This window comes from Ischnura elegans, chromosome 5 (genome assembly GCF_921293095.1).
Source record: "Ischnura elegans chromosome 5, ioIscEleg1.1, whole genome shotgun sequence".
NCBI classification, from domain to species: Eukaryota; Metazoa; Arthropoda; class Insecta; order Odonata; family Coenagrionidae; genus Ischnura; species Ischnura elegans.
Window position 1 is genome coordinate 699,196 of NC_060250.1, and position 6,224 is coordinate 705,419.

Here is a 6,224-nt window from a genome sequence, read left to right on the forward strand (position 1 = left end):
GTCCAATATCAGCTGAGAGAGAATTGTTATCTTCAGATCGGAAGAGATTTCGCATGTACTATCTGAGTTAACTTCCATGAAAACAGCGCAATGGATATTATACGAGGAATTTGAGGACAAGTCTGGTCAATTTTTAGTGCCGAAAAATCGGAAATATTATCCTACCTCAAAATTAGACAAGAAAAACTACATAAGTCACAAGCTGTCATGCAGTTTATGTACTTTTCACGAGAGTTGCAGATCATAAAAGATATCATCAAAGGAGGTATATAAAAGAAAAAAAATCACATTTTTCCAAAGTCTATAATGTACACACACCACAAATGTTACATTTTAAGATTTCCAGAATGATTTAACATTTCCATTGAAACTATGATTATTTACATAATGCAAAATAAAAAATAAATGTTAAGTGCACAAGATGTAACATTTCTATTAAAATGGATTTAAATTAGTAGGAGAGAATGATGAAAAGGTGATGACAGGTGCCACACATCTTGCATTCTTCTCAATGTTGCTATGTTCCTTTACCACCAATGACATTGACTACTCGAATATCTGAACCTGTAATTAAAAATATAAATAAAATTTCGAGCTTTATTACACCAAAAGCGTTAATTCATAAGTAATTTTAACGAACAGCATCTTAGTGATGCATCAAATTCTCACAATCAACAGTCATGATAAAGTTCTATAATTTGCAGATGTTTATTAAACATGCAATCACTTAAGTTTCTATATCATCTTTCATGGTTTGAGCTATAGGAAATTAATAAACTTGCAATTTCAATTTGCAGACAACTTTCTGGAAAATAATTCTATTGCCAAGATGGCAATCTTCCTGTCAGCATACAAAATTATAAAAAGGAATAATAGGACATTAACATTCCACAACACTGTTACTCAGTGGCATAACTATGGGGGGGGGGGGAGGAAGGGAAAGATCCCTCCCCAAAGCCTCAGAGAAATAAAAAAATTATTTATAATTATTTTCTATATTGAACTGCATCGACTAAAAGTTAAATCTTTGGTGCCAAAATGATTTCAAATGTATTTCCAGGAATGTTATTCTTCAAAAATTTTCTTGGACTGATTCCTTGTCTGAAAGGGGGGGGGGGGTTGCTACCCCAGGCCATCCTATCCATCCCAAAGCATATTCCTAGTTACGCCATTGCCATTACTCCTTGACACAAATATTTCAACATTTATCAGATCATCTAAAATTATTATCAAATTGAATACATACAGTCATATTAAACTACTCCTTTGCCTAATCTTGACCATCGTATGCTCTCCTCTTTAAAAAATATTTACATTTTAAAACATTCCAAACAGCGGAATAGGTTGATAGATTTCACATTTCATAGGCATTCTCAAACGTATCCCATATTTTAACCCCAGAATACTGTTCAGCAAAGAATTCATGTCAATGGTGAAGGTGCCCCCCAATTAATGACCCTCATTATAACAATGAACACCATTTACCTATCTCCATCAACACCACCATGGAATGTGTCATACAGTTTCCTCCGGTATTATATCCATTACAATAACATTCAGACCAGGATTAAGCAGTCGATAGTTATGGAAAAAAATTGACTGTATAAGAGGAATCTCAGAATAGTAGTGAATTAATGCACAGACCAAAGAGCAAAGACCAAACTTGCTTATCAAAAGAGACACTAGTAATTATGAAGAACAGATTTCAACCCCAGAAAACTGTTCAGTGAAGATTTCAAGTCAATGTTCATGGTACCCTCCAATCAATGAGATGAACAACATTTACATTCTCCATTAACACCGTCATGGAATATATATTCCTTTAAGTACAACATATAATGTAGTAATTTGCCAAGAAGGATTAAGTAATCCACACTTCTGGAAAGAAACTAGCTTAAAAAGAGGAATCTCAGGATTGCAGTGCATTTATGCACAAAAAACTAAACTTACCCATCAAAAGAAGCATTCTCAATTATGAAGAAGAGACCTGGCACTAGAAAAAGCTTTGAAAGCAACTGAAGCTATACCAAGAAGGGCAAGTATCAAAGAAAAAACAAATATATTGGCCCATGCTGCTTATGTAGCCTTAATAGCTTTTAGTAAAAGTAACCTCAAATCAGTAGCCCAAGTAGAATAGTAATAAAAGTAGGATTACAGGTAATTGAAGATAAGACTAAATATATGAAAATTGGAAGTGGCAGAGCCAAACATTTCTCTGCTGGTGTTTGGTAGTCACCATTTACTGCCAAAATGAAATAGATGAAGAGATGCAAATGGGGATAAATTAAGCTAATAGATGCTACTGGAGCCTATCAAAATTATCGTAGATTCAACTTCTCAATATACCAACTCCAGATATATATCAACTCAAGATAGATAAAAATTAGAATGTATACTATCATAATACAGCAAGTGCTCGTATATGAGACTGAGGTAAGGACCCTAACAAAGCAGCCCTAGAAGAAGTAAATAACTGTTGGAAATTAAATATTGAGAAGGATATATGGTCCAACATTTGACGAAGGGGTTTGGAGAATACTGATAAACATAGAGCAGGAAACTTCATAAAACAAGATATTGTCACTGTGAGCAGAAGTAGGAGAATTGCATGGCTTGGTCATATAAGAGGAAGTGAGGAGTGTGGAGAGGACAACCAGAGGGAAGGCACCCACAAGGAAGACTAAGATGATATGACCCAGTGGTTGAGGACATGGGATGAGTTAGGGAAAAGGTAGACATTATGGAGGACAGAGGAGTCTGAAGAGACAACTTGTTGGTGAGGCCAAATATCAACTTGGATTTGAGTATGGAATCATATTACTTGCAATATTTACTTTGATTAAACATGTTTTGTGCTTGAATTCCCCCTCTCTAAGAACGACTGTTGCACTTATTTGTAATTTGATTTCAGCATTAATCTCATGAACATAATAACATTTCATACATACTAATTTCCTCTTCAAAAATAAGGGGGTACTTCGTAACTGGAACTTTAAAACTTGACTGAGGGATTAAAAGCAGTGGCTTCATAGTATGTGGTTTACAATATCATTGATTGAAAAATTCAACCATGTTGCAATGACCTATTGCAAATTTTTTTTAACCATATGCTGAAGTAGAAAACTGAAAGTAAGAATTACAACTCTATAGCATGCTTAAAACACTCTGTTGTACTTCAACCATACAGTATAGTAGGACTTTAAAATGTATTCTACTGAAGACCAAATGATTCTTTGGTGTTCTATACAACAAATACATGAACTAAACAAGAAACCCAAAAATTACATTTAAACATGAATTATCTTCTGCGTGTTTATCGATGAAGCCATAATACCTTTGGAAAAGAATGATGCCAAGCTTAAAATGATAAAAATTCAGCCAATCAGTGATGTATAAAAAAAGAAAAGCTTATACTACAATTAAGTTAAGTTTGAACTCAAAGAGAACCAATGCGTCTAATATTTATATCCCACTTTCATTATGAGGTTTTTGCCTTTTACTTTGCAGTGCACCATTTTCCTCTAGGAACTCTAATGAATTACCTTCAACAAATATATTCAAAGCTACAGACACTAACCTCAACCCTTAAGAAACAAATAAATGGCAATGTGGTATCCTATTCATACATACATGCTGGTGAGAAAGGGTAGTTGAACATTCAATGTCAGGGTATTTCTTGTAAAATGTAGAACTTACCCAATCAGTAATTTTAGCATCGTGTGCTAGTTCTTCCTATGTTGCTCCCTTGCCAAATGACACTCTTGGAACCTGCATGAACAGCAGCAGCAACATGCAAGTGATGATGCAAATCAAATTTATTAATTTATTCCAATGGCAAACATTACTAATCACAAGAATATAGAATCAACGCAAAAGGAAATGGCAGAAAATCTCCTATGGCTTAGGATAAACACCATAAATGGATTTAGGAGCACAATATCCTAGGTTTATCACAATGTATGACTAAGAAATGCATTTTGAAGAAGTTTTTATTGCAACAGAAATCATGATATCTCAAAAATATCATTAAAACCATATTATTTTCACACAATACCGCATCAGGTCTTGAATAAGTTATATCTACACATTAACAATAAGCTCCCACTCCACTCTTGACAATCACTATTTATAAAACATTTATAAAAGCACAATTAAACACACAGGCTTAATAAAAGTAAATGTATAAGTAACACAATAAGTTCTAGAAAAATTTATATGAATAATATACACACTGACAACAACGCATTGAAATTGAAATGATGTACGAAGAAATAATCAAAAACTCCTAGATTTCCACAGCCATATTTTTTAATAACTCTCAATAATTAGGCATGAATAGTACCGTCCTCTTTGATAATCACTGAAGCCATTTCAGAAAAACCTAATTAATTATATATTTCCATATTTTACAATTAGTTACTAAGCCCGAATACGTACCACAAGTAAATATTCTGCCAAAGATGTTGAAACTTCAAGTACACAGGAGCAGACTGCAGCATAAGCACTGGGCCACGACAAAAGTTCGGTGTTAATGTATTTTTCCGTTTTAACCTGCCCTAGGAATGTAATCCTCTTCATACAAAACTGGAATTAAAAATTCGGAATGAGTCAAGGAAAAGATAGTCGCAAAAGCGACTCGTCGAGACTTTAATTGCATCCTAAAATTAAGCATTCACACTACTTCGAAATATAATAGTCATTCTTCTCATAAACTACACACAAATAAAGCAATGAAAAGTGGAGTTTCGTCCACTAATATGTATCCGGATGCGCAGATTCTAGTCAAAAACGTAATTGCCTTTATTGTTGTAAATGACCGTAAGGTTACTTCATACCGGCATTGACAAAAACAAATATTTTTATTGAATACAAAACTAGCAGCACTAAGTTAAGCAGTTATTGGTAAACTTTCTGGTACGTAGTAAAGAACTATGTAAATCATCTCTGCAACCCAGACTAAATATTATATTTTAGTCACAAAATTTCACATATTCCATTGATGAAAAGAAAACACAGAAGCACAAAAACACTCGTCAAGTAACTCGCCGGATTATCTGAACCGGAATACATATTTTTAAAAATTACTACTTATGCACAGTTCAAACCTAATAATTGAAATACGTGGATCAACACTATTAAAATTTAAGGTAATAGTATTAAAGGAACCATTAAGTGCAGAAAAACTTACCTCACGTAGGCGGGAAGACGTTGTTTGGTGTCACTTGTCCCTTCGGCATATTTGAAGCCATTTCGCTCTTCTCTCAGTATTTTGAGGGAAACTAAAATTTTTAAACACGTCCGTGGTGCTAATGGTGCAATTAGGAGCCGAACTACAACCTATTGTGCCGTATTTCTACTACAAATAACGGAAAATCTTGCCGAGCAACTGCCAGCCACATTCACTTTCTATATGTAAACAACAAGTACAGAGAACAAAGATGGTAGGATGCGACGACTCAACTTTGTAGTGTATTATCAACAATCCAGAGGACTCTGGACTCTCTCGCCTCACAGCTCTATCTGGGGTGCGTTCCGAATCACGCATCATGCGCATCAACGCATGACCTTGATGCAGCCGTTCCGAAATTGCATCAAGGCATTGATGCGCTTATGCTGATGCGTGATTCGGAACGGCTTGATGCGATATGAGCGGGAAGTATTCCCCCGTTCAAAATACCCGCAGGCACCCGTGCTGGAAGATAGTTCGGGTTAAGCGATAACACAATGATGGATATGCCGAAATTTAATGTGCATAGTACTTATGATGACGAAAAACGTTTATTGATGCGTATGTTAAAACTTAATTATATTCATTACGGTCGATCGAAAGTTCCAAGCCGTAACTTGCAACTCATATTTACTTAAAATAGTGATAGACTGAGCGAATTGACGGGAATTTTTGCAGCTAACTCGAAAAACGGTCAATAAGGAAGCGTAGTGTATAGTATATCTCAGCCATCAGTGAGTTTTACGGGTCAATTGTTTTGAAGAGACGATTTTTACGATCAATAGTACGTAGATTTAGCTGCTAGACATCAATTTATGGCTTTCCGACAAGATATACGACTTGAAAACAAATTTTTTTCATAAAAATCGGGAAGGAATACTTAATACCTCGATAAAATTTTCACAAACACTTTGTCATACTGCATATATAATGCTTAAAAATTAACTCCAAGATATTTTTATTTAAGTATTCTACCGCTTGGTATTAAGGTAGGTTT

At 34.7% G+C, this 6,224-nt stretch overlaps 1 long non-coding RNA gene across 1 annotated transcript; it reads right to left on the reverse strand.

Annotated features, from left to right (window-relative positions):
* Window positions 1-516: 516 nt before the first annotated feature.
* Window positions 517-4,476, reverse strand: LOC124158412. The gene is made up of 3 exons (XR_006864778.1): window positions 4,438-4,476; window positions 3,697-3,768; window positions 517-564 (listed from the first exon to the last, which is right to left on the reverse strand). It is a non-coding gene; the product is annotated as an uncharacterized LOC124158412 (long non-coding RNA).
* Window positions 4,477-6,224: the final 1,748 nt, after the last annotated feature.